Source organism: Capra hircus, chromosome 9, assembly GCF_001704415.2.
Source record: "Capra hircus breed San Clemente chromosome 9, ASM170441v1, whole genome shotgun sequence".
Classification (NCBI taxonomy): Eukaryota; Metazoa; Chordata; class Mammalia; order Artiodactyla; family Bovidae; genus Capra; species Capra hircus.
Window position 1 is genome coordinate 89,661,951 of NC_030816.1, and position 27,767 is coordinate 89,689,717.

The following is a 27,767-nucleotide window of genomic DNA, read 5'->3' on the forward strand; positions in this document are numbered from 1 at the left end:
CCTTCTCTGGGGCCCTGGTCCTCTGTCTGCTCCTGGAGCCCTCAGGGCATGAGGGTCTGAAGGCCTGTCAAGCTGCAAAGCAGGGCGGTACCCGGACGGCGTCCTGTCCCCCCCACGCCCCACCCTGCACCCCCATCACCTGCACCCCGGGGTCAGGAACCAGAGGCACTGGGGTCACACCCCACCCATCCCTCGCCCATCCCTTCCTGGAGCCGGCTGACTGTACGGAGAGGGCACCCGGCACGCTCACTCACCCTCCTCTGTCTGCACTGACCAGCCCGACCCTGCCTTCTCCCCCAAACCATCGGTGACAGACAGCCGGCCCCTGGACCCTTATGCTGACCCCATAGCCCTAAAGCAGGCCGCGCGTCCTATCTGGACATGGAGCAGTCTGGCCTAGCGCAGAGGCCCAGCCCCCACCCCGTCTCACCCACCTTAATCTTGGCCCATCCGGGCACTTCCGGACAAGCCCTTGGCATTAGCTCTGCTGCCCCACAAGTTTTATTGGCGAACAAACAACTGAGCCTCCACTTAAACAGCGACTGAGGAAAACTACAAACAAGATCCAAGTCGTCTCAAGCCTTAAACCACAGAGGAGAGAGCAGAGTAGTCATGGCTCCTGCTCTGGGCTGGCTGTGGAGCGCAGCCGGGCTGGAGAGGGACAGGGGAGTGGGGACCACCTGCTGCCAAGGAGGCCGCCCACGAGACCCCCAGCCTCGCTTCTGCGCCCCAGACCCCAGAGAGAGCCGGACCCACGAGGCTGCAAGGCTTCGGGTTGTTGATCAGTCGCTCAGTTGTGTCTGACTCTTTGCGACCCCATGAACCACAGCACGCCAGGCCTCCCTGTCCATCACCAGCTCCCGGAGTTCACTCAGACTCATGTCCATTGAGTCGGTGATACCATCCAGCCATCTCATCCTCTGTCGTCCCCTTCTCCTCCCACCTTCAATCTTTCCAAGCATCAAGGTCTTTTCCAATGAGTCAGTTCTTCTCATCAGGTGGTCAAAGTATTGGAGTTTCAGCTTTAGCATCAGTCCTTACAATGAACACCCAGGACTGATCTCCTTTAGGATGGACTGGTTGGATCTCCTTGCAGTCCAAGGGACTCTCAAGAGTCTTCTCCAACACCACAGTTCAAAAGCAGCAGTTCTTTGGCACTCAGCTTTCTTTATAGTTCGACTCTCACATCCATATATGACCACTGGAAAAACCATAGCTTTGACTAGACAGACCTTTGTCAGCAAAGTAATGTCTTTGCTTTTTAATATGCTGTCTAGGTTGGTCATAGCTTTTCTTCCAAGGAGCAAACGTCTTTTAATTTCATGGCTGCAGCCACCATCTGCAGTGATTTGGAGCCCAAGAAAACAAAGTCAGCCACTGTTTCCACTGTTTCCCCATCAATTTGCCATGAAGTGATGGGACTGGATGCCATGATCTTCATTTCTTGAATGTTGAGTTTTAAGTCAGGTTTTTCACTCTCCTCTTTCACTTTCATCAAGAGTTTCTTTAGTTCCTCTTCGCTTTCTGCCATAAGGGTGGTGTCATCTGCATATCTGACGTTACTAATATCTCTCCCTGAAATCTTGATTCTAGCTTGTGCTTCTTCCAGCCCAGCGTTTCTCATGATGTACTCTGCATAGAAGTTAAATAAGCAGGGTGACAACATACAGCCTTGACGTACTCCTTTCCCAATTTGGAACCAGTCCATTGTTCCATGTCTTGTTCTAACTGTTGCTTCCTGACCTGCATACAGATTTCTCAGGAGGCAGGTCAGGTGGTCTGGTATTCCCATCTCTTTAAGAACTTACCACGGTTTGTTGTGACCCACACAGTCGAAGGCTTTGGCATAGTCAATGAAGCAGACGTAGATGTTTTCCTGGAACTCTCTTGCTTCTTCTATGATCCAATTGATGTTGGCAATTTGATCTCTGGTTCCTCTGCCCTTTCTAAATCCAACTTGAACATCTGGAAGTTCTCAGTTCACAGACTGTTGAAGCCTCGCTCAGAGAATTTTGAGCAATACTTTACTAGCATATGAGATGAGTGCAATTGTGCGGTAGTTTGAACATTCTTTGGCATTGCCCTTCTTTGGGACTGAAATGAAAACTGACCTTTTCAAGTCCTGAAGCCGCTGCTGAGTTTTCCAGATTTGCTGGCATATTAAGTGCAGCACTTTCATAACATCATTTTTTAGGATTTGAAATAGCTCAGCGGGAATTCTATCCCCTCCACTAGCTTTGTTCATAGTGATGCTTCCTAAGGCCCACTTGAGTTCACATTCCAAGATGTCTGGCTATAGGTGAGAGATCACATCATCGTGGTTATCTGAGTCATTAAGATCTTTTCTATATAGTTCTTCGGTGTATACTTGCCATCTCTTCTGCTTCTGATAGGTCCAGACCATTTCTGTCCTTTATTGTGCCCATCTTTGTTTGAGCTATTCCCGGTATCTCGAATTTTTCTGAAGAAATCTCTTCAAGGCTTAGAGGGACCTCAGAAATCCACACAGTGCTCAGAGCACCGCCCTTCAGGGGTCCACGTGCCCAGGACCCCACCAGCCTGTGGGCAGGTTTTAAGCAGTGTGTCAGGGTGCCTGAGACTGCATTCCTAAGGGACTGTGGACAGCTGGGGCCCAGGTGGCAGGCCCTCACTGTGTGTGGGCTCAGGACTCCCAGCCTGACCCCAGTGACCAAAAGTGCAGCTCACTGCCCTGTGTGTCCTGACACACGTGCCCCAAGGAGGACCAGGACCAGCCAACCTGGTCCCAGACAAGCTCCCCGCACCTGCAGCTCCACGCCCCTGCCGCGGCCTGGGACTCGGCAGACTTGCAGGTTCCTGATCAAAATGCTGAGCTTTTAAAACTGACTTCCAGGTTTTCCTTTGTTAATTCCTTGTACGACTTTAAACCAACGGTCAGTCTAGTGCTCAGAAGGGCTTTCCTCCCTTTGAAGAGTGTTGGCCAAATGCTTCAGGTTAATGAGTTTGTCACTGGGGTCGGCGCAGGAAGGCGGGTGTGGAAGCGGTGACGTGCGGTCTGTGCCCCTTAGGGGCTTGGTGGCCCGGGGCCAAGCGGCAGCGTTTCTGGGCTTCCGCAATTTCACCTGTGAGATGTGGATGGCTGTGGGCACCTCGGGTGTGGCGGGGAGAACCCAGGGGTGGCACAGGCCGGGCCGGTACGCGACGAGCAGAAAGCGCGCATCAGGCGTGAGCGCAAGCTGCCTGGTTGTGCTTGCTGCTCCCCTCGCCTCCGCTGGTGCCCGGGGTGTGGGGGGCTTACACAGACGTGCGGGGATTCCACAGCCTGGATCGCAGGCTCGAGGGTGGGAACTGGTCTGCACCAACATCAGTAACGATGGTGAATTCCAGACACGAAGCCAACAGGAGATGTGGTTTAGATGACACGGTGGTTTGTATGGAAGATGCTGACCCAGCGGAGCCGGCCTGCAGAACTGGGGTCCACTGCAGAGCCAGGGACAACCACAGGTCCCCTGGGACCCGGGGCTCCTGCGCTGAGTTAGAAAGGCCCCACCTGCCTGGAAGGTCAGACACCCCTGAATCGCTGAGAGCAAAGGGGGCACCTCCGAAGCAGGGGCTGGCGGCTTCCCCCAGAGCTGGCCATAGTAGGGGGCAAACGCGGCCTTCTTTAGGGGCCGAGGAGACAGGCAGATGAAAGGCCGACCAGGAAGGCAGTCAGCCTGTGCCCCGCCACTTGGGGTCTCAGGATGGGAAGCGCTGTCGGAAGATACGTGGTGGTTCGGGAAGATTCCATGTCTTCTAGAAACAGCACTCAGCACCGGTACCCCCTCGGGTGAACCCTCCTGGGTGAACCCTCCCAGGAGAACCCTCGCAAGCCTTCCTGTCTCAGGCCCAGGGCCGTGCCGCGGGGTGACCGGCCACCCTGCCCACTGCACCTCTCACAGAAGAAGGCCTCAGAGTTTCTGAGCACAAGAATTCAGTCGAGCCAATCAAGAATTGATCCTTAATTAATGTCTAATTTTGAGTGTGTTCGTGCTAAGTTGTGTCCGACTCCTCCGTGGACTGTAGCCCACCAAGCTCCTCTGTCCGTGGAACTTCCCAGGCAAGAATACTGGAGTGGGTACCGTTTCCTTCTCCAGGGGATCTTCCCGACCCAAGGATCAAACCGGCGTTTCCCGTGTCTCCGGGACTGGCAGGGGGACCCTTCTCCACCGCGCCTCCACCCCGCTGACAATTATCTCCATCGCTATCCTCATTCGCTGAACTTTACACTTTTCTAACTGATGACATTCTCAAGTTATTCGGCATGTGTAGACACGTCCGTGTAAACTGGGAAAGTGCGATACAGGAATATGAGGGCTCCACCTTCATGACGGAAATCGGACGGCCGTTCCCTGGTACAGGACTCAGTAGATCAAAGGGACCCTGCCAGCCCATAGCCCCAAGGTTGGACAGAGTATGTCCCGGGACCCAGGGTCCACGGCATCCCACAGTTAAGCCAGAGGTGGGCACTGAAGAACACGGGCGTCCCAGTCCATCCTAGAGAGCACCCAGCCACGGACTCAGCTTCAGAACCAGGCACCCAGGTATGAGCCCTCCTGGGGATCCCCTGAATTATTCATCCCCCAGCAAATATTTGCTCAGTCAGCCACTCCATGCGAGGCGCTGCGATGAATAACACACGACTCTCTCCCTCGGGAAATCTATCATTTAGGGGAGACAGGCAGGCTAATTACTGACTCTCAGGCAAGGCTGGGTGAAATAAACGCTTTAATAAACGTCTAGGAGGTGCATCACTGAGGGGCTGAGAGCCAGTGATTGGACCTGATTGGAGGCGTCGGGGTGAGCTGGCGTTTAGGCTGGGCCTCAGAGGGTGCCACGGGCAAGAAGAAGCGAGAGACGCAAGGCCCAGGTCCTGAGCTGTGACCTCACTCGCAGCTGTGTTTCCTGCTGAGCTATTCAAACAGCATCCAAACACGTGTCTGTCCAGTGCCCTCGCCTCCCCGTGAAACTAAGCACCTGCCTTAGGCCTGCACATGTCCGGGTTTCTGTAAGCAAATGAGAGCCGTGCAGCCTCTTCTGCACCCCTCCCAGATACAGTCTGTAACCCGCTCCTCACTGAGCACTGTGTTCCGAAGACCTTCCCCACAGGGCGCAGAGACCCCCCCCTCACCCTTGCAGGTCACCCGGTGCGGGGGCCTTTCCCTCTCTCGCTGCGACGGTGAACGGCCATCTCAGGCGGTTCTCACTGATTCTTCATCTGTCGTCCTCCTAAAGGGCCTCCGTCGGCTTCAGGAAGTCAGCAGCTACACGTCCTGAGCGCTGGCACTCAGCCACAATGTCTCTGACACAAGCGAAGCGTCAGGGTCTGGGAAGAAGCAGTCTGCGAGCACTGGGCCATCCGCTGCCCGGGGGTGGTCCCTGCAGCTCAGGGCCGCATGGAGGCCTTGCAGGTGCTCAGCGCCCAAGGCCAGGCTGCCAGGAAAGAGCACCGGCCACGTGTCCTGAGTCTGCACGGGTGCCTCTCCCATCACAGGGGGGCCCCTCTGCTCCACGGCTGAGGCCCCCGGGCCGGGAGAAGACCGCTGGAGAGGGCACAGCAGAGATGGGCTGACATGCCCCATGCCCCCGGGGATGGGAGCCACACGCCTCCTGGTCTCCCTCCTCATCTGAAACACTAAGGACAGGCCCAGAGGACTCTATGGAGATCAGTGCGATCGCCCACGCGGAGAGCCTGCAAGTGATCCAGTTCGGGTGTCTTCTGAAGTTGGAAGGAACACACTTGCTGACGGGTGGGCATGTGGGATAGGAGGTCGAGATGGGAGGGTGACGCCCCCCCAAGAGGTCCATATGGTGGAAACACAGGTTCACCCCCGCCGAGATGGCAGGCGCAGGGTGCAGGCTTGGGTGGGAAGGGACATGCGTCCTGAGATGTCCACTGGGCACCTGAGCAGAGGGACCCGGGACCCCGCCAGCTGCCCAGGTGGGTCTGGAGTTCGGGAGAAGGGCTGTCCTTGAGCTCGGACTGAGAGTCACCAGCACAGAGACGACGCTCGTCTCAGGGAGAGGAGACCCACCCACCCCCAGGCAGAAAGGAGGACAGGCAGGCAGGGCTGGGCTGAACACCAGGGCCAGAGGGGAGGCCGAGAGGGAGGAGCCTGACGGTGGGGGCTGGGGGGTGCCCAGAGCAGGGCTGGCTTGCTGGCCGGACGCTCACAGGGTTCAAGGTCAAGAAGACGGAGATCACACCTGGGATCAGGCAGCATGGAGGAGACGGCGACAGAGGAGACGGGTGGCCCAGGTCTGCAGGACCACACGGGGGCTTCTGACCTCAGACAGAGACAAGCCATTAGGGAGTCTGCTGACAGGAGAGGCAGGCAACCAGGGCCAAGAGGAATAGGGGGTTTTTGCTTTTCCCTGAGAGAAGAGAAATAGCTGCACATTCGTGTGCAAGCTGGAAAGACCAGGAAAGAAAGAAGTGGGGACGATGCAGGCAAGGAGGCTGGAATTGCTGCTTCCTGCCCCGCGGCGCTGGAGCAGGGTTGGGGGTGGAGGGCGGTGGCCTGGTGCTCAGGGAAGGGTCTGGCCTCGGAGGAGCTGTGCCGCTCACCCGATCTGGAAAGTGTGATCCACTGTGACGCTCAGATGAAAGCAGAGGCGGGGCCCCCCACGGGGTCAGCGGGGTGATTTGTTCACAATAGAGGCGTTTGAGATACGGGTAGGTGCAAGCGCTTGTCAAACCTCCCAGCAGATGTTTAATGCCACCCCCCACCCCAGCCAGGCCACACCGCACACAGGACGCCATGATACAGCCAGGGGACGGCCGCGCCTCTGTGGTCCCTGGGACGACGGTTGAGAGGGCGACAGATGTGGGTCCGGGCAGAGGGACAGAGGAGCAGGATGCGGGCGGCGGGGCCTGCAGCCGGTGAGAAGTCGTGTCCCCGTCCGTCACACAGATGGCTCTGTGCGGATCTGCTCATTGCAGGCTTATAGGTTATTTTCATCTTAATGTGCAATCTATCTTTCCTCTTTCCAAGCCTGCAGGCATATTTCACTCCGGCCCCCGAGGGTCCCTGTCCACGTTCAGTTGCCTTGAGCAGAAGTCACACCAGGGCTCGCCCCAAGGAGGGAACTTCAAGGCTGAAGGCCTTCCACGTGGGGGCTGCCGGCCTCTGCTTCTGATCCAGACGGGGTGCCCTCCTCCTGAGAGTCCAGCCAGAACCTGTGTGGTCTGCACACTGCCAGCGGGGAGTCCTATCCCCCGCGCCCTTCCCCAAGCACACCCTCTGACCTGGGTGTCAGGGAGCGCAAGTCTCTTCCTAGGCCTTAATGTCCCGTCTCACCCCCTGCGCCCCTGGGAGAGTTATCCCAGCTCCACAGACAAGGGCCCCACATGAAGGAGGGAAACTGAGATGAGGTTTGCGGAGGAGACACAGAAGGAAGGGACTGAGCCCCGTCTGGCCACCCGCTGGCTCCTCCTCGCGGTTCTGGGAGAAGAGGGTCCTAGACTCGGGCCACCCACACCCCAGTTGGAATGCCTCTGCTTTCATCTGAGCGTCACAGTGGATCACACTTTCCAGATCGGGTGAGTGGCCCCGCTCCTCCGAGGCCAGACCCTTCCCTGAGCACCAGGCCGCCGCCCCCCACCCCCAACCCCGCTCCGGCTCCGCGGGGCAGGAAGTGGAGCAGGGGAGACGGTGTTACGGAAACGGCCAGACGCAGGCGGTGGCTCCTAGAGCCACACCCGGCATACAGCAGGCGCTTAACAAGAATCTGTGGGGGCAAACGGATGGACGGGGGAGCGAAGCAGGACTCGGTGGGCAGAAGCTGCTCAGTGCCCACTTGGAGCCTTGGCACGTGGCGAGGGGGCTGGTGACCTGCGGCTGGAGAGTTTCCTAAAGACCCATTCCCGCTCCACCAGACCACAGGCTCGAGGGTTCCCGCAGCCTCCGAGTGCCAAGGTCAAAGGAGGGAGCACTCTGAAACTCGGGAAACAGCCCCTCTGCCCAGAGGCCATGTGGTCTGCTCCCTGAGTGGGGTTCGCACGGTTATCCTCCAGCCCAGCCGACGCAAAGAAGACAAATAGCTGGGAGGCTCTGAAAGGTTAACCTTCATGAAGAGACAGAGGACTGTCCACATGTTCACGTGTTAACTCACATAATCCTCACAGCAGCCCTGCTTTTATTCACATCATACATTGAGAAGACCAGGCCCTTACAGCCCCACAAGACCGTGGTCAGTGTATTGATTGCTGGGAATTAGACCCAGGCAGTGTGGCTCCATGGGGCTTGCTCTTAATCTCCACGCTAGAGTCTCCCTTCTCCCAGAACCCTGGGTTACAGCTATCCACTCAGTGGCCATCTGTCCACCCATCCATCCATTTGTCCATCTGTCTATCCATCCTTCCAACCACCCACCCATTAATCCATCCAAACGTTAACCCGTCTGTCCATCTGTTTGCCTGTTGTCCATCCACCATTCTTCCATCCAATTATCCATTCTTCCCACCGTCCATCCATTCAGCTGCCCACTCACCTGTTCCTTTATCCTTTATCCGTCGGTTAATCCATCTGTTTGCAGTCCATCCATCCATCCATCCATTCAACCATCCACCCACCTGTTCATTTATCCATCGGTTAATCCATCTGTTTGCCAGTCCATCCATCCGCCCATGCAACTATCCATCCACCCATCTATCCATCCATCCATCCATTCGACATCCACCCACCTGTTCATTTATCCATCTCTTAATCCATCTGTCCATCTGTTTGCCTGTCCATCTCTCGCTCCATCCATTCATCTGTTTATCTACTACCAGCAGGTCTTATGGGTTACCGGTGAGCCGGCAGTCCAAACAAGTTGACAAAGGGAAGGGCAGGAGATGACACGCTCTGCTGCCTGCCTTATCACGCGTGTTAGTCTGTACACACGGAGGAAACACGAGACGGAAGTCTGATGAGATGGAGCCCAGTAAGCATCCTTCTGCAGCCCCGGAGGAAGCCTCCCCAGGGGTCTTCCCCATCGACCCCACTCGGGGCCCATCCAAACCTCATTCTCCTGTTAGCTCCACACTTAACACCATCCTTACACTCCCCATGAAAGCCTTTCTCCTTTCCCCACAAACTCCACCTTAGTTCTGGACAACACTGCATTTTTGCTAAGGCTGAAACTCCAGTACTTTGGCCACCTCATGCGAAGAGTTAACTCATTGGAAAAGACTCTGATGCTGGGAGGGATTGGGGGCAGGAGGAGAAGGGGACGACAGAGGATGAGGTGGTTGGATGGCATCACTGACTCACTGGACGTGAGTCTGAGTGAACTCCGGGAGTTGGTGATGGACAGGGAGGCCTGGTGTGCTGCGATTCAAGGGGTCGCAAAGAGTCGGACACGACTGAGCGACTGAACTGAACGGAACTGAAACTTCATTGACGGAAGGATACTGACTGGGCTTTTGTGATCCATTACCAGGGCCAGAGTGACCAAAGGGCTTGACTGCCTCGATGGCTGAAATCACAGCCAAGCACATCTCCTCTCCCGCAGCCCTGGCTCTGAGACAATGAGCCTCGCATTCCCGGGCCGGTCTCTATTGTAAACACAACAATGAGCTATGAGCTCTTTCTCAGTCTGGTTACCAGCAGCGTAAATTCACATGTCGGCACGTGACTGTTGCCAGGAGACGGCATGAGCGCCAGCCCACCATGGAGGCTCTGTGCTCCACTCTGGTGCAAAGGGGAGGAGGCAGCTTTGGTCGGTAGATGACGTGCATGGTTGCCAGGGGTTTCGACACCACCAATAAGCGCAGTCTCAGAGTCCTGCAGAGCTATGCTTGCCTTTCATTTCTTTGTGCTGGACTTAAGATTCTTCTGTAAGGTTGCTGCCCAGAGGACAACCCGAAGGCCAGCAATGAGAATGAGAGAGATAAAAAGTAATCTCGCTTTTCCTCCTGATTTCGTGTTTATATTTATTCATTGATTTGGCTGCACCGGATCTTAGCTGTGGAACATGAGGTCTTTAGCTGTGGCCTGTGAGATCTAGTTTCCTGGTGAGGGACTGAACCAGGCCCCCTGTATCGAGAGCCTGGAGTCTTCACTGCTGAACCACTGGGGAAGTCCCTTCCTCCTGATTTTAAAACAAGGTCACTACCTATGTCATCCATGTTTTATATTACCTATCTCAAGATCCTCATCTCCTGTTAAGTGAGTGCTTGGCCAGCTAAGCTCTTCTGGACATCACATCAAGGGCTAATGCTGCTCAGGTGCAGAGGGCCGGCTGGTGCTGCTTGTTGACATGAACAGGGTCTTCCTCTCTCCCAGCGCATGGGGGGCTGGACTTCCTGACCCCCTGCAGGGGGTGTGGCCATGCGGCGAGGTGTGGAGGTTCCACATGCCACGTGGCATGGCCCCCCAAAAGAGAAAAGATTAGGGCAATTGTGCCTACCTGGCAAGGTTGTGGAATGGCTCCAGCCCGTGTGGACCTTAAGGCTGGTGGATGCCGGGGTGTCCACAGGCCTGGAAGGGCGGGCTTCCTGAAAGAGGCAGTGCAGGGCTCTGTGTGAGAGGTGGAGAGGTGGCCGGCCTGGCCTCCACCGGAGGAGGGGGAAGGCCAGGGCGCCGCAGCTTCCGTGCTGCTCCCAGCCATGGCGGGCTTGGTCCTCGGCCTTTCCTCGCTCAGCTGTGGGGAGCAGAGCAGCGTGCGTGGCTGGCAAAGGCGGTTCTAAGATGACAGCTTTGGATCCTGGCAGAACTCCTGGGAGGCTTCGTGCGGCATCCAGCAGATCCCTAATTCTATGCGAGTTACTCCAAACGCAGTCATCTTCAAAGGCCATCTGCGCTGGCCCACGACATTTGAATTAATCAGAAAATCGGTCTCCTGGAGAAGAATCTCACCCTCCAGGCTCCAAATCATGAAGCAGCACCCGGGGCAGAAACAAGACCGTGAACTCGCTTGGCCTCAGTCAAGAGGAAGAGCGTGCGCGTAAGAGCACAGCCAGACTGGATGAAGCTCCCACGGGTGTCCTCGCGGCAGCAAGGCTGGTCCCTGTGGGTTAGTCTGGCTCCAGGGGAGGCAGCACTCAGTGGGCGGGGTCTCCTGATCTCTGGCTCTTGGCCGACTCTGCTCTCGAGTCCAGGCATGGGGAACAGGGTGGGTGGCGGGGGTACCATTGTCCTCCAGTCAGAGACTGAGATACTGGGGTGCTCTAAGCCCCCACCTGACCTGGCCAGTGAAAGACAGGACACAGCCCTCAGTGGGGGAGAGGCGCTGGTCAAGCCTCCTGGTCGACCTCCCCAAATCAGGCTCCGACGTGGACTCTGGGTTTGTTCATTGACCACGCACCTGCCCCCTGCCACTGCGCCCTTCAGGGATGCCCAGGAGTCACCTGCTCTGCAGGGAATACCTCATGCACTTAGCCCAACTGTTTTTGCTGACCTGGCTTCGTCAGTCTGACATCCACAACCTCAGATTTCAGCTCGTTTTGAGCACGCTTTCCCTAGTGACCAGGCTGTGAGCTGACCGCCACCGACACCCGTGTGCAGACCCTGGGAATGCATGCTTGCCTTCCCACATGGGCGGACACCCTGCGGTTCCCGCCAGGCCTGGGAGAGGCGGGTGGGGTGGCCCTTCTAGTCTGCTGGGCTCACGCTTTTTGGTTGGGCTAACCTGCCCGAACAGCTGCTTCATGCCCGGGAGCACAGGCGCATAAACTGGAAAGGACGCAATGTCCCCGGCGTGTTGCGGTGTTTATGTGTGAAGTGCCCTGAGGCGTCCAGCAGGCATCTGGGTTGTGCTGATTGCTGATACCTGCTGGCTGGGTGACCGCCATGCTCCCCATGGGCACTCACGATGACCGTGCTCACCAGCTCTCAGCCTGCAGGGCTGCGACCGCCCCAGACGCCCTAGAAGCTGGCAGTTTATGTATTGAAAGGGTGGCTGGGAGCTAAAGATGGCTCAGGCCATCCCGCAGCTGGGGTCTCCCGTCTGGAATGGGGGTGCGCTTGGCCCTGCGGGAAGCTGTGCACAGCAGGGCCAGCCTGGAGGGCGGGGCCCGCCCCTGAGAGCAGGTCTGACGGGGCTGCTTAGTCACAGCCCGGGGCTCGCAGTCACCCGGGGCTCGCGGTCTCCGTGCTGACAGACCCCCCCGGCACGAGTCCTTGGTCCAGTCACCATGGGGCACCATCACTGAAGCTAGAAGGACCCTGAGAGCCTGGCCAGCACGTGTCAGCTGTGCTGGGCTCCGGGGCTTTCCCCGGGGTGGTCTCTGGTGGCCACTCTGAAAGGCCTGCCCAGCATTCCTCGAGCCTCGCGGGGCTGCGCTGAGGGTTAGAGCGTGCAGTCCCGGGAGCACTCCCGCGGCCCCCGCTGCTCCCAGCACGGCGTGGACGCCGGCGTCGTCACTTGGCACCTCCATCCCCAACTCCAGCCTCGGAAGGTCTCCTGGGTGGCCGCTTGCTTCCTCCCCAGTTCATTAAAATGATCGAAAAACGCACACGCTATTTTTCCAGAGTCTTTCTTTTCTTCTTCAGGTTATGAGTCTGTAGCTAGTACTTGGACGGATCTGAAAGTCCTCAGGAGATGGTGCTGGTTTCGTCTCCCGTGAACGTCGTCGTTTCAGGAGATGGCCTCTCTCCCTCCCCAGTCCTCCCCTACGATCATCAGAATAATTTGCTAAGAGTCTGTTCAGTACTGTGCGGGGACCAAGTTTCAGCTGAATAAACAGGCCGCGTGACCAAATGGAGACTCGAGAAATACCCAGTTAGGCTCCCTTCTAACACACGGCTGTAGCATAAGAAGTGTGTCTGATGTGGCTCTCCCGCATGGCACATCCCTAAACATGCACGCCTCCATTTCAGTGAAAATTTTGCCTTAATACAGCTAGTCTCCACTGTTCAACCTGCGAACCACACACAGCTCGGTGTCCCCTGTCCCCGGGAGGCAGCCAGGACCCCAGAAGCAGGCCTTCTGACCCAAGTCCCATGCGGGCAGGGCTCCAAGGATCAGTTCGCCTGATGGGAAGGACGCGGCATCCTCCCAGGAAGGACAGGCCTGCAACCCCGCCCGCGCCTGAGCGGGTTTCCGCCCTTCCCTGCCTGCCCAGCCCGGCAATGCACCCCGCCCCTGCAGGCCAGGCTCCCGGCCCTGGAGGGCGGTCAGCACACGCTCTGGGCCGAGGCTCCAGCGACCCCAGCCCCCGGCCCCCTCACAGGACGAGCCAGTGCCCCTCGCCAGGCCCTCAGATCCTGCCACCATGGGAGCTCAGGTGGCACCCTCACCTCCAGGCCAGAGCAGCCCGACCAAGTGACTTCTGCCCCGAATGGCCCCGGGTGCCTCTGTGGGTGCTTTCATCTGGCGCCCCTCACAGGCACAGAGGTGGCCCCAGAGGATGGCAGTGCCTTCAGAAAAGATGGAGACCTGCCGGGTGAGTCATCACAAACCATCGCTCCTGGTCCCGACCGCAGAGACGCTCAGGGAGGCAAGGAAGCCTCGAAACAGATGACTGAGCAGTCCAATGCGGAAGCCAGCATATGCTTTAAAGGGACCAGACAGCTCCCTCTCCACCCTCTAAACTGTATCATTATCTCGTGAACACACTTCTGCACAACCATCTACCAAGGTGCATGAATTGCGGCCCGAATCGTTTATCCAACCTGAAAGTGAAGTCACTCAGTCGTGCCTGACTCTGCGACCCCGTGGACTGTAGCCCACCAGGGTCCTCCGTCCATGGGATTCTCCAGGCAAGAATACTGGAGTGGAGTGCCTTATCCAACCTAGTAATTTCCAAATCGCCAACAGAGAGCTGAGAACGTTGGTGTGATGCTTACTTGACGAAGCTGTTCCCATAAGATGCTCCTGACTGAGCCATCAGTTCAGTTCAGTTCAGTCGCTCAGTCGTGTCCGACTCTTTGCGACCCCATGAATTGCAGCACGCCAGGCCTCCCTGTCCATCACCATCTCCCGGAGTTCACTCAGACTGAGCCATGGGGCCCCCCAAATCCTTCCAACTTCCCCACTAAGTACACCATTGTTAGGCAATGCTGGTTCTTTAACACCCACGACACGGCTCATGGGGCAGAAATCGCGTGATCACCCGCGACATTAACACCCATCACGTGCAAATGTTCCTTCTGTCTCCAAGACTGCTGTCGGACATTTTTGCAAATTCAGCATCTCCGCTATTAAACTGAGTCTTGATACTTGGTTCTTGGGCTGTCGTATTTAACAGCCAACTGAATTTTCTTTCTCCATGGAACCTCACATGTGTCATTTGACCTAGTTTCAGAATGCCGAATTTAAAAGCCTCAACATTTCATTTTATCATTAAACCACAAGTGCCTTTTCCCATAGTTTTTAGGCAAGCTGCTAGCTCTTCCATGTGGACCAGCCACTGTACGTTTTCATTTGAAATTCCATGTCTCATTTCTTCTCTCGAGCATAATCTCCTTTTCCTTCATGACTTCATTTATTTCTTTTATGTGCCCATTCACTCAGGAAATATTTATGGAGCACCCACCAGGGTGATGCAAGCTTTAAGCACGTGGGATACATCAGTGATCAAAACCAACAATAACATTAACAGCAATCTCTGCCCTGAAGGGCTTACGATGCAGAGGAGTGCGTGCTTGCTCAGCGGCTTCCGTCTTGTTCCCCCTTTTGCGACCCCAGGGACTGTAGCCCGCCAGGCTCCTCTGTCCACGGGATTCTCCAGGCAAGAACACTGGAGTGGGAGGCCGTGCCCTCCTCCAGGGGATCTTCCCGACCCAGGGATCGAACCCACATCTCCTGTATTCCAGGTGGACTCTTTACTGCTGAGCCACCAGGGACACCCACAGTGTAAAGAAAAGAAGCAAAAAAACAAGAAAAACAGGAAGGAAAGCACGTGTTTAAAGGCGATAAGAGCTGTGAGGCGGGAAATCAGGGCTCGGAAGGGAGTTCAGGAGTTCTGGGGACAGTGGGGCTGCTTTGAAGTTTTAAACTGAATCTTCAGGGCATGTCCCACCTACAAGAGCACATGTCTGAAATCCTTCTTCATCTGCATAACTGAAACGTCTTTCTCGAAATACTAGGGAAAGTACTGACAGCTTCTGTGGGTGGACAGTGTTTATCAAAGCCCATATTAAAATGTTTATCCTCTTTCAGATGACAAATTTTGTTAGAGAGGCTGAACTTACCTTGATACGTTTTTTAAATGCTACAATACGTCTAGCCACACAGAAGACAGGCTAAGATCCAGATCTTCTTCTGATTTCCTTTACTTTTCAGACAGAGTATTTCATCACTCTGCTCTTTCCTTGGTGGATGAAACAAATAAGAAGATTTTGAGAAAAGCTGTAACGTGATCAATTTACATATTTTATTATATCGTTCGGATATAATCGAATGTGGTCATTTCAGATGATCTAAATTAAAACACCTGGAGATTTTTATAAAAATCAGCAGAAGCGACACATTGTTCTCTCTCCAATTAATTGCAGTTAAACTACAGTTGCAGCGTAATCGTGATCCATGCACACCGATCAGACGTTTCCAATTTATTCTCTGTGGGAAGGGTTTCCTCTGAAATTATTTTTTCAAGCGCTAAGAATAATGATTGATGGATAGCTACATCTACCCCTTCCAGAACCACAAAATCAACCAAACCATTTCCAGAGCCCTGCGTTTTGCACTTCAAATATAGTGCCGCAATATTCTTAAGTGAAAGAGACGAAGTATGGCTGAGGGACAGAGATTTTGCTGGCTTGGTTTCCAAATTTTTCTAGGAGTCGCTTTCATATCCCAGCAGATGCACGTTTCAGTCAGGAGGGTCGAAAATCTAGGTGACGGTTCAGCCTCACACACGCTATTCTTTCAAAGTGCCAGTAAATGCATCATGTCAGAAACGCCTGACTGATTCCAGCCACAGAGCAGGAAGTGTGAGAGATTATGATGGCACTTTCCCCACATTTTTTATTTGGTTATTAACACCCTTTAATAAAAATGTTTATGCTTTTATGATTTAAAATATTTATGATATGAAACTGAATTATGATGTCCTTTACCATTTTTCCTCATTAATTATCACAAATATTCTTTCTATAAACTATACCTTTAGCAGAACAAGATTATCCTCTTGCTAAAATAGCTGGGTGATTAGCATTTTCATTTGTAACAAATGTTGGCACCGTTTGCGCCCATACTTAGGTCAATGCCGATGGTTTTGTTGAAATAATCAACCTGCTTTTAATTCCAGGAATAGAGCTTTCCTAACTCATTCTTGCATATGCCAAACCCTGCTCCAAGCCGGCCTGGTATGACGTGGCATCTGAAGATGCTCCAGGTGGCAGATCTCAAAACAGCATCTCTTCCTGGTGCTTTGAAAGGCTCAGAGGAGCATGCTCATGAGCTTGGAAGGGAGCATCGACACCCTTACCCAGAGCAGTGCTGACAATGTTTTATTCTGAATCTGCGGGTACTCTTTACATGAGAAATTCATTCCCCCCATGCAGGGAAGCCTAAAGGTTTTCAGAAAACAGTGGAACAGGAAGCGAGTTTATGCATAGAGGTCGAAACGTCCGTAACGAGTTTCTGCGGCCGCCATGAGTCTCCGTCAGAATTCACACCACAGTGGTGTCACGCGACACTCCCTGGGTCACAGCCGCTGGCGTGCTGGTGACCACGCCCCGGGGAGGCCGCGTGGCGTCCTCGCCCTCAGCTCCTTCCCAAGGGCCTGTTGCTGCAGGGCCGAGTCAGGGTACTCAGCTGGCAGATTGCTAAATTATGCAGGGCGGGCCTCTAGAGCATGCGGGTGGCTTTCTCATCCAACCAGCAGAGCGAGGAGCTGGCTGGTCCTCTGTCCTCACCCGCCCCAGAGCTCTAGCCCAGAGGCTGGCGTGGCCTGCGAGCTCTCTCATCATCGGGGTGTTAGCGTGGGATGGACCTGGTATCCATCACGCCTCTTTGGGCACTCGGCCAGACGGCACGTCTTGTCCTGGGGAAGGGCCTGAGGTCATTTTCGTCACCCCAGGAGCACTAGGTCAACATTGTCAGGAAATGGACCAGTGAAAATTCTCTAGCCACTTGCCCAGCTGCCTTCCTTGAATGCTTTGAGGATGCGGTGAGAAGATGAATCCAGAGGGCCTGCTTCACCTTCAGCCCCGAGGAACCACCAGCACCAGTTGCTCCGGCGACGCTGCGCCTGCCCCGCGCTCCGAACGCTCGTCCTCCGCAGCGCTCCCTTGACGTTTGGATCTACCCGTCCAGACGCGAGCCTTCTTCCAGCCGCATTTTGCCCTCCGGGCACCTCCTATCTGCATACTGGAGGCTTGACTGCAAACTCATTCCTTTGATTTGCCCACTAAAGGCCTGACTTCAGTCAACTCTCTGATAACTGGGGTCTGACAATTCAACTCAATATCTGCTTTTAACAAAGGCTCTGTTTCTCCTGCGCCTTCCACGTGGACACGTTCCCAACTTCCTAAGAGGAGAAGGCAGGCGGGAGAGGACGGTTACGGATATGAGCTGCGGACCAGCCTTGCCGTGGCTGATGGCACCGCCGTGGGCCGATGGCACCGCCGTGGGCCGATGGCACCGCCGTGGCTGATGGCACCGCCGTGGGCTGATGGCACCACCGTGGTTACTCAGGGCTGGAGTTTCTTGCTGTCTCTCGCGACTGTCTAAATATTTAGACGCATAGGACCCACACTACACATATTTCTTTCCCCAATTACTTAGTTCTCAGCTTGGCCCACAAATAGAGAATGAGATCGTTTTGTTGACAGTGGAATGAGAAAGTCTTTTTTGAGAAACCCAGAGAATAGATTTTCTAAACTGGGCAGGATTCTTTAGAGAAGTGGGAGACTTGCTATAACCATTCTCTGAAGGCGAGTGGGGAGCAAGGGTTTTATCAGCCTTAGAGAAGTTCTCGGGCGTTGATACTGGGGCTGACATCAGATCTGCAGTCACCATGACCTCCAGGGTGGCATCATCCACCCACAGCATCTGCTGAGCCTGGGGACCACAGCTCGGGAGCCCCGATGCTCCTGCAGTTCACCGCCTTCCGCGCGTGCACCCCCTGCGCACCCCCCAGGCTCTAGCGGCTCCACAGGCTCCAGGGGTCCCCAGGTCTGGAGCTGAGGACCCCGGCCGAGGTGGATGAACAGGAGGTTGAGGGGTTGACTGGACATCGCGTCTCCCTGAGGCCGTAGAGCGAAGGGCAGTCAGGGGCCAGTCCTGGGGGCCCAGGGAAGGGAGGGCATCTCCGGAGAGATGCAAACGAGAAAATTCAGATAGAGAACGCGAAAGTGTCAGCTCAAACACATGCAGGCAAACAGGTCACCAGCCGTGGTCCTGGCGAAGAAGTACCGGCTTGTTCAGCCTGTCCGTCTAAACGCGGCTTCCCCTCAGTCACACAGCCCACAAAGTACAGCTGCTTGGGGGGTGGACACACGCCCTAACCGGGGCGAAGCTTGCGCAGGTCAGTTTGGTCATGTAGGAGCGGGAACTGTCCCCCGTCCTATTCAGAACAGCATCTCTCGGCTCCCTGGCCCAACGGCCCCTGCTTCTGAACAGGCGGCAGGGCCGGTCACCCTCGTGGGGCCGCGCTCACATCCCAGCGGCCTCTCTCCCCCGGCCCCTGAGCCCCAGACGAGGAGGGACCAGGCTCACGGTCCGCTCCCGGCACCGTCGCTCCCAGGCGGCAGGCGGGCAGGTCCTCACGGCGTCAGCACCGACTCGGCCCTCAGGTTGGTGCTCAGCCACTGGGAAGCCCCGTCCTCCCTGGGAAAACGCCACCGCTGCCTCCTCTGGGATTGCGGGGCCCCTGCTCTGCTTCCAGCTCCCCTCCACCACAACCCAAGCAGGCAGCTCAGAGCCTGACCCCCGCTCCTGCCACCCTTCCTTGAGCTCCTGCCTGCAAAGTCCCAGCCAGCCTCGCCCCCTGACGCCCCTCAGCCAGGCCTCTCCCATGCTCAGGAAGGTTCCCGCCTCATAACTGCTGACCTCTCAGGGCCCCAGCTCGCCTGGCCTGTTCCCCAGCCTGCAGGTGCTGCCTCCACCCAGCACGCCAGCCACGCCCGCCTCCTGTCGCCTCCTGGCCCTGGTCCCATGGGCTCCGGCTGCCACCATGTCCCCGGCCTCTCCCCACTTCCCAGCAGGGACCACCGGGCTCCGTGACGAGCGTGGCCCACCACCTTCCCATGCGGCACCCCAGGGGTGTGCCTGGGTCCCCACTGCACAGACTGGGAACTGGTCTCAGGGTGGCCACATGGCCTGCTGGGATCACACCCCAGAGGAAGGGCACGGCAGGGCCCCGCTCCGGCCTGGCCCCTGGGAAGCCCACGGGCCCCCTCCCCTAGCCGCCCAGCCTCTCTCCTTCAACTCCTGGACCAGGTGTGAGAGGCCCCCGCGTGCAGGAAACGCTCTAGATACTGCCGCAAGTGCTTGGCCTGAACGAGCCTGCCGTGAGCAACAGTGGGAAGGTGTGAGTGACAGAGGGGCTGTTAGTGCTTAGCACCGCACGAGAGGAAGCGATCGTGCCGCGATAGGAGGGGGGAAAGGTGCGCTTGAGGCTAACACGGCCCGGACAGGGCGTCGTGGAGCAGGCGCAGCTGAGCTGGGCCTGAAGTGACGGGTGTGTCCCTGCGGTCTGGACCAGCCGGCTTCCGGAAGGGCGCATCCTCACTGACGCCTGGCCCTCCCAGGCCCCCTCACTCTGCGCCCATTTGCTTCTCTGCTGGGCTGCTGTTGTTGCTGCAGTTCGTCCCCTAAGATTTAGTCGTGTCTCCCCAGTGAGGCGTGAGGGATTGTCCTACGGACACAAACACACCCAAGTGTGGAAAGACGCACGTCCTCCTTCTCATCCAGGTGGCAGAGTCCGCGAGCGGGCCTTCCAGGTGCTGCTCATCGCTTGCAGAGCCACGTGACCCGGGGGGGCTGGCCAGTCACCTGTGTCGCCGCTCACAGGCCTGCTCCTGCGGTCCACCCATGTTGGCATCCTGAGAGGCAAAGAGAAGGGCCCGCGTGAGTGGCCCCGAGTCGTCACAGAGGAGAGTGTTGGAAACAGAGGTGCTGGGTCTCAGTCTGCACAGCTGCGGTACCAACAATTACTCTGCTTCAAGAGACTGGCTCCCACTTTTGCCCACAGTTGAAAGTCAGGTGGTCACGTGCAGATTCTGAATCTCTGTCCGAGCGTTGCTCTGTCTGCTCGGTACCTGCACTGAAGATGTCAAGCTTCACCATTCAGAGCGAACGGGCAGGGTCCAACGTCAGGAGACTGAAATTCCTTCTGGCACTCTGTCCTTGCATACACGCCACGGAGCCCGTCAAGCAGAGTATGTGGCCCCTGCTACTGGGCCACGTGTATGTAGGAGCCCAGTGGCGCCTTCCAGCCCAGAACTCTGCGCCGTCTCGAATCAGGCCCTCATGGAACGCTTGGTGGCTGAATAAACGGACGACGGGCTGAGTCACCGAGCGACGTGGTCAAGGGACCAGGTCTGGCAAAGGCCGGCAGGGGAGTGAAACCGAGCAGGCCCCCATGGTTCTAGAGCCCCTTTCCTCTGCCTGCCTTTTGTCAGCCAAGAATAAGTTTAATCAGCGAAGTGAGAAAATGCAGAAGCAAAGAAGAGCAGTCTAACAAGACAGAACAATAACAGTCTAGTCAGTGAGCAAAGCCAAGGGCCTCAGCTTCTCCTCAGAGGCATGTCCCTCGAGCTGTCTATGGACACTGACACCCGCCCCCCAGATGGAGAGGTTAACTACAGGATGACCAGACATAGCCATAACATAAGCTGCCGCAGTTCCCAGAGCTGGGCTCAAAGAAATGGGAACACACCGACCTGGAACTGAATACTAGCCATACTTAATTAAGGTGACGCTGCTCAGACCTCCGGTGACCGATTTCAAGATGACCGTCTGAGCTGACTGCGCTGTTTCTGCAGGGAGCCCCCTCTCTTCGCCTAGAAAAGCTCTTGCCTGCTGACTGTCGGGGTGGGGAGTTGGCCTTTGGACAGGAGTCCGCCCTCCCTACTCCCATCCCCAGTTGCCAGCCTCTGAAATAAAGCAAAATGCATTTCCCACTGAGTTTGTCTCTTTAATGGCCAGACCCCCACTTTCCCCAGAGGAAATGCGTCTCGGAGTCGGGGCTCTGTTACGCCCACCCCCACCCCATGGCAGAAGCCACCTAATGTCACTCAGTCTTCCCGGAAGACGCGCCGTGTGTCCTCTCCTGGGCTCTGTAAGTGATGACAACAAGCGTCACCCTGCTCAGGAACTCAGCGGAGGGTGGGCAAACACTGAAGGCCTGAGCTTCTGGGTCTGACCCCGAACTCCAGTCTCTGAATGAAGACGCTGTGGTCACGCCTCTCAGATCAAACTCGGACCAGAAGGGCCGGGGCTGGGCTCAACCATCTGCGTGTTGAACAACCGGCCGAGCTGGTGGCCGCCAGACCCCAGTTCACAATCCAGGTCAGTGCCGTGGGGATCTCTCCACGAAGGCATCGCCCTCAGCTTGCCTGATTATAGGAATGACTGCAGAGCTTTGCTGTTGTGATTCAGTTCCGTGTTAGTCAAGATTCCCCAGAGAAGCAAAACCAGTAGGCAATGCCAACACGCATATAGAAAGGGATTTTAGGTCCCGTGACCCGAGGGCAGTGGGTCTGCAGCACGCAGACCAGGTCAGCAGGCTGGAGATCCCGGCCAGTCCTGGGCCGGAAGGCAGGCTTGAGGCAGAATTCCTGAGGAGGAAATCACAGTCTTCACTTCTAAGACTGATTGGCCAAGGCCCAACACATTCCAAGGTCACCTGCTTTGCTCACAGCCGGCCTATTTAAATGTTAATCACATATAAACAGCAGTCCGAGAATCTGAAGGCGTTTGAAAGAACAGCAGGTCCTGTCTCACCAAGCTGACACAGTCACCCTCCCAAGTGACTTCCTGAGGCGCCGCCCCTTCTCTTCATTGGGCGTCTTCTCTGCAAGCTGTACGTCTCTGCCTCCGGGGCAGTCTCACCTACAGCCCTTGCTCTCCATTGCCCTTTCCCGTCTCTAATTTTCACTCAGAGCCTCACATTTATGCTTGCCGAGACACATCGTCGGTGATTTCCCTTGAGGAGACACTCACCCATTTATTCTGTGGCCAATGTCTGCCAAGCGCCCAAAGATCCTATCATTCATTCTTCCAAAAAAAGAGATGTTCCATGGGACTTCCCTGGCGGCTCACAGAACAGACTTCCAGAAGCGCTTATCACCCTCCCCCCAGGCAACTTGGCCTGCGCAGCTCAGCTGCTGGGCTCTGCTTCAGGGCCCGAGAGCCGCAACTGCTGAAGCGTGCGGGCTGCTGGAGGCCCGCATGCCCGGGGCCTGTGCCCCCCAGACTGCGTGCCCAGGGCCTGTGCCCCCCAGACTGCGTGCCCGGGGCCTGTGCCCCCCAGACTGCGTGCCCGGGGCCTGTGACCCCCAGACTGCGTGCCCAGGGCCTGTGCCCCTCAGACTGTGTGCCCGGGGCCTGTGTCCCCCAGACTGTGCTCCCAACAGGAGGGCCCCCCGCCCCTGGTGAGAAGGCAGTGCCCTCCAGGGAGAGAGCAGCCCCCAGCTGCTGCAAGTGGGGGAAGCCCAAAAGCAGCAGGGTAGACCCAGTGTGGCCGGAAATAAGGTGACTGACCAACGGAGGAGGAAAGAGTGTCCATGGAAAAGCGAGGCGTGCGGCTTGCAGCCCCAGCAGCCCTCGAGACCACTGTCCACGGCGCCTCGCTTCTGGGCACGGCTGGGCACGGCCGCCCCGTTCCTCTGCGCACGTGTATAAAGACGGTGGTTGAGGCCTGGTGAGGCTCGCCGCGGCGCGTTCCAGCTGAAATGGGCAGCGTTCTCCGCGGAGTGCTTAGTGCGAGGGCGGGGTGACCCCAGGGCCTCTGCCAGCACTGGGACAAAGGCAAGCAGCGCGTGTATTCTTCCTACGAATATGATTTTATTTTCAGCTTTGTGCTCACATGAACTACTACGATGAAACGGTTTCTATCTCTCAGACATGCGAGGACATTGGCGTTCCCCAGTGCCCCACAGACCCCACTTTGAGAACCAGCGGCCTGGACTGTTACCTCCTCACCTCACTCCCGGTGCCCTTCAAAACCTGGCCCCTCCCCCGATTACCTGTTAATTCCACTTCTCATATCACCTTCAAAAAACCGAAGACATTTATGTCAGTCAGACCTACATTATAACCTCAGCTCCGTTACCAGCTGTGTAACCTGATGAAAAGTAGCAAAGCCGTGTGAACTTCGATTTTTCTCATAGGGGTAAAAATACTTTAGCCCCTCAGACAAGTGTGAAAATTAAAGGAGTGACTGTTTGTAAAGCGGGTGTCATTAATAAACATCACGTCCCTTCCTTTGTCCCCCACTGTGCCTAAAAAGGCAGCGATTCTCTAAAAACTCTGTCATGCTGTAACTCAGCTTTGATCAGGTTCCCTCATGTCTGCAGTGAATTCCCAGGGCCCCAAACTCACACCTGAAGCCTCCTCCTCCTCCAAGCCTGCCTCACTTCCCTCTACCGCCTTTGAGCACCACGGGCAAGTGTTTTCTGAATTCTTCCATTTATGTCAGTCATATGCTTGTTCGTTAGCTAGTTCACAAGTGCGTCTTCTCCCTCCAGTGAAACCTAAGCTCTCGGAAGACGAACTGTTTTAAAAACTTCATAGCTCTTTTGTATCAGGGATCTATCACCAGGTGACGGCTGACCCCAAATGCAGTGGTTCAAAGTCAACGGTGGCCAAGACGCACCTCCTGTTCCCTGGGTCAGGTCGCTGTGAGGTGCCTGGTCCCTGCTCCACCACGGCTGGGGCTGGGGTCGTCTGAAGGCTCCCATCCATCGGTCAGGGGATGATGGTGTCAGCTGGGGGCCTGGGGGCCAGACCGCCAGCGTGTGGCCTGTCTGCATAGCCTGGGCCCCCTCATGGCATGGCAGCCAGGTTCCCAGCGCAGGGTCCTGATGGACAGACAGCCAGGCAGAAGCTTGCTGCCCCCATGCCCCAGCCTCCAAGGTCACACAGCCTCACCTCCACCATCACGGGTTGGGACAGGAGCCAGGCCCCACAGGGACTCAGAGTGGGGAGACCTTGGCCCTCACCTCCCCAGGAGGAAGGTCGCCTCCATGACAAGTTCCAGGCACAGGGCTGGGGTGAGCTACACAGGCAGGGTGCCCCCCACACCCTCTAGAAATGCCCTCGGGGAATGCAAGCGGGCACCATGGACGGAGGAACGGAGGCAGAGATGACTGTCATTGGAAGAGGTAGTTTTTCTCAACTGTGGTGCATCAGGGTGTAGCCCAGACTGTCACCTGAATCCTGTTCCCTGCTTACACCTCTGGTTTTCCTCCTCCAAGTGGTGAGCTCCTTGAAGGCAGAAACTGTGCCTGGGGTCCCAAGATGAACCAGAGGCGGATGGGCAAACGGTGCTCAGTTAAGTACTGGCCAGAAAGAAGGGAGGGAGGGAGGGAGACAGAGAGGAAGGGAGGGGGAGGGAGGGGGCAGTGGGCCCCTCAGTCTGCCGTGAGCTCTAAGACTCAGCGGTGTGGGGCTCTGGTCTCAAGAACCCACAGTTCTCGTCTCTGCAGGAACCACAGCACAATCAGGATGGAAATGAAAAACTAATTCACTGCGTTAATTCCCCCTCCAAGACCAGGAGCCATCTTTGCCTGAAGGGAAAAAAGAGCCAGTTTTGTTTTTTTTTTAAAAAAAAAACCTCATCTTTGGGCACATTTTACAAGTTTAAAAGGATGCACCAGAATATTGTTTCAAGTCCAATAAAAGCTACCGTAACAAATAGTGGTTTCACCTATTTTTTTCTTCTGCACTCCAAGGCATGTTTCAGAAGAAATGATTCGTTTACACCTCTACTGTGCATTTCCTTTGAAAGCATAGTGAAGAGAACACTTCAGAGATTAACGTATTTGCTAGTGTTAACAGTGAGTCAGAAAGGAGAGCTTTCTGTTTTTGAATTAAACTTACCTTTTTAAAATAGCTGATGGAAAAACAAGTGTTAAATCCGATCAGAAGCCTGGAGATTTACATAAAATCTGATAACAAAGATCAGCTTCTTTAACGACTCCAATATCATGAAAAGGGAGGATATTTTCAAATCAGTCCTGAGCTGGGAATTCTACCAAGTTGCTCTCCTGATATTTCTGTGTAACTTCGCAGTCATCTGAAGACGAAGAAGACTTTCTCCCCGAATGTTTTCCCGGCCTTCTGTTTTCTCTCCCCATTATTTTCCCAGCCTCCCGTTTTCTCTTCCCATTATTTTTCTGGCCTCCCGTTTTCATCCATTTTCAAGCCGAAGTTCACGGCACCTGGCGTCTGGCTGATTAACGTGGGCTTCCTCCCTTCTGACCCAGCCCAGGACCAAGACATGGGTGTGGACGCCCATCTCTCAAGCTGGCCCTTTCATCAGCCGCTGACCTGAGAGAGCTCAAAATCATTCTAATCAATATTTTTAGGGTTTTACCTGTGAACATTTAAAAATATCTGTCTTCGTTTCATTTCTGAGTGGGTCCTGTATTCCTACACTCAGACACCTCCAGCGAAATCCCCAGCCCCCAACGTGTGTGCGCGGCTCATGGTAAGCAGAGGTGACTCCCCAAAGTGTCCCCAGAAAGCCCACTAACTTACTCTGGAGCCTGAAGGGCAAGCAACCCAAATAATTTAGGCTTTTTAAAAGAGGAGAGAAAGAAAAACCCTGCTTCCTTATTAGCAAAGGGCAACTCGGGGTGAGCTTTGCAGATGCCACCTCGCCTGGGTTAAGCATGAGGCTGCCTGCAGGGTCGCCTCCAGAAGGAGCCTCAGCCAGGAGTCTGGCCCGCACTGGTCCCCGTGGCGGGAGCGTCCCCAGCAGGTTCTCATCCTCTGCGGCCCGTCAGTTTATAGCTGCAGAGACTGACCACGATCACTTCTTACCCAGAGGAGTCCCTGCCAGTCCCTCTGAAATCATCCACACGGTTGAATCTAAATCTCATAAGTTGCATCCCACCCCAATTTTTCCCACTCTTCCAACCTCATAAGGCTTGCTCAGAACTGAAATGTTCAAAATAGTGTATCTGCAAAATTTGCATGCATTGAACTCTCAGCCTACGGGCGTCCCTGGTGGCTCAGTTGGTAAAGAACCTGCCTGCAATGCAGGAGACCCCAGCTCGATTCCTGGGCAGGAAGATCCCCTGGAGAAGAGAAAGGCTACCCACTCCATATTCTGGCCTGGAGAACAGGCCAGACTGCACAGGCCACGGGGTCACAAGGAGTCGGACACGACAGAGCAGCCTTCTCTTTCGCCTCTCAGCCTGGCTGCAGCAAGCCTGTGACCGTTAGTGAACAACCACACTCCTCCCAAGGCCAATTTCATTCAGTGTTCAGAGCACTTCAGTTACTCAAAAAAAATCTCAGAAAGAATGTCATTTTATTAGTAACCGTGAAGGGATTCTATAACTACACATTATAAATAACATTTGTATATCCTGACTGCGAGAAGTCAGATGTAAGAAAGACAATGCCATTAGGTGTCTGTCTGATCTTCTGACGGAAAAGGTTTTTGTTTTGCTTTGTTTTTGGCCACCCTGCATAGCTTGTGGGATCTTAGCTCCCAACCAGGGACTGAATCCAGGCCCAAGGCGGTGGTGAAAGCATCAACTCCTAACCACTGGACACCGGGAATTCCCAGAAAGGCTATTTTTTTAAACACACAACAGTGAAGAAAGAACCCATAAACAAAACAGTAGCAGATTTTTTTTAACCTAAAAATATAAAATCTTTAGCAGTCAAAATCTCAATTAACAAAATTAAAAGCAAATGAAAATTAGAAGAAAATATTTGAATTATACACAATAAACAAAGCATTAATATTTCTAATATGTTGGTTATTTTAAATATCAATAAGAAAAAGATAACTCCCATGACACAGGTGGGGTCAGAGTATTAACTGGCGATTCATTAAAAATAGGTAACAAAGGCATCAAATAGTATCCAACTTCTCTAAAATTCTAAGAGTCTATCAAAACAATGAGAAATCCACTCGTCATTGAAAATACTGTATTTATTTGGTTTTTATTGTTTTGATAAAGGTCTTTTTTGGTAAAGATCTGATACACCAGACATTCTCAAACACAGGTAGGAGTGTGAATTTACCAAGAGACTCAACAATTTCAGATGCTATAACCCGTTTACTCCAGTTCTGTGAATCTAAGGAAGACTCAGAAACGTGCAAAGTCTGGGCACTTCCCTCGCAGCCCAGTGGTTAAGACTTTGTGCTCCCAGCGCAGGGCCAGGGCTCAATCCCTTGGCAGGAAGCTAGATCCCACAAGCCACGCGTCAAGAGCCTGTAGGCTGCAGCTAAGACCTGGCATGGCAGATTTTAAAAAGTGTTTTAGAAATGTACAAAGCTTTGGATATAACGATATTTGTGCAGCATTACTAACAATAATGGGTCCTAAGTGTTCGAGAACAGGAGAAGGGAGAAATTAAGTGGTTTTTTTCCCATTTGGTAGAAAACTATAGTCATTTAAAGAAATATGACTTTGAAAAGTATCTGTTGACCCTGGAAAATGTCTGTGGCAAAGTGAGGAGGAAGAAAGCAGGCTCAGATCTCTGTGAGTAACAAGGATTTCCCCAGGATGCGTGTCAAAGTTACCCGTGCCTCTGTATTTATCAAAATTCACGCATTGATTCTGATGTGCAGCCCTCCTCTGAGAATCACCAACACGCTGTGTTATCCCAGCTCTATTGCACAGAAAAAGACTGAAACAAAATCCACGAAGTATTGTGCACCCTCCTAGAAAGTGGAATTAACA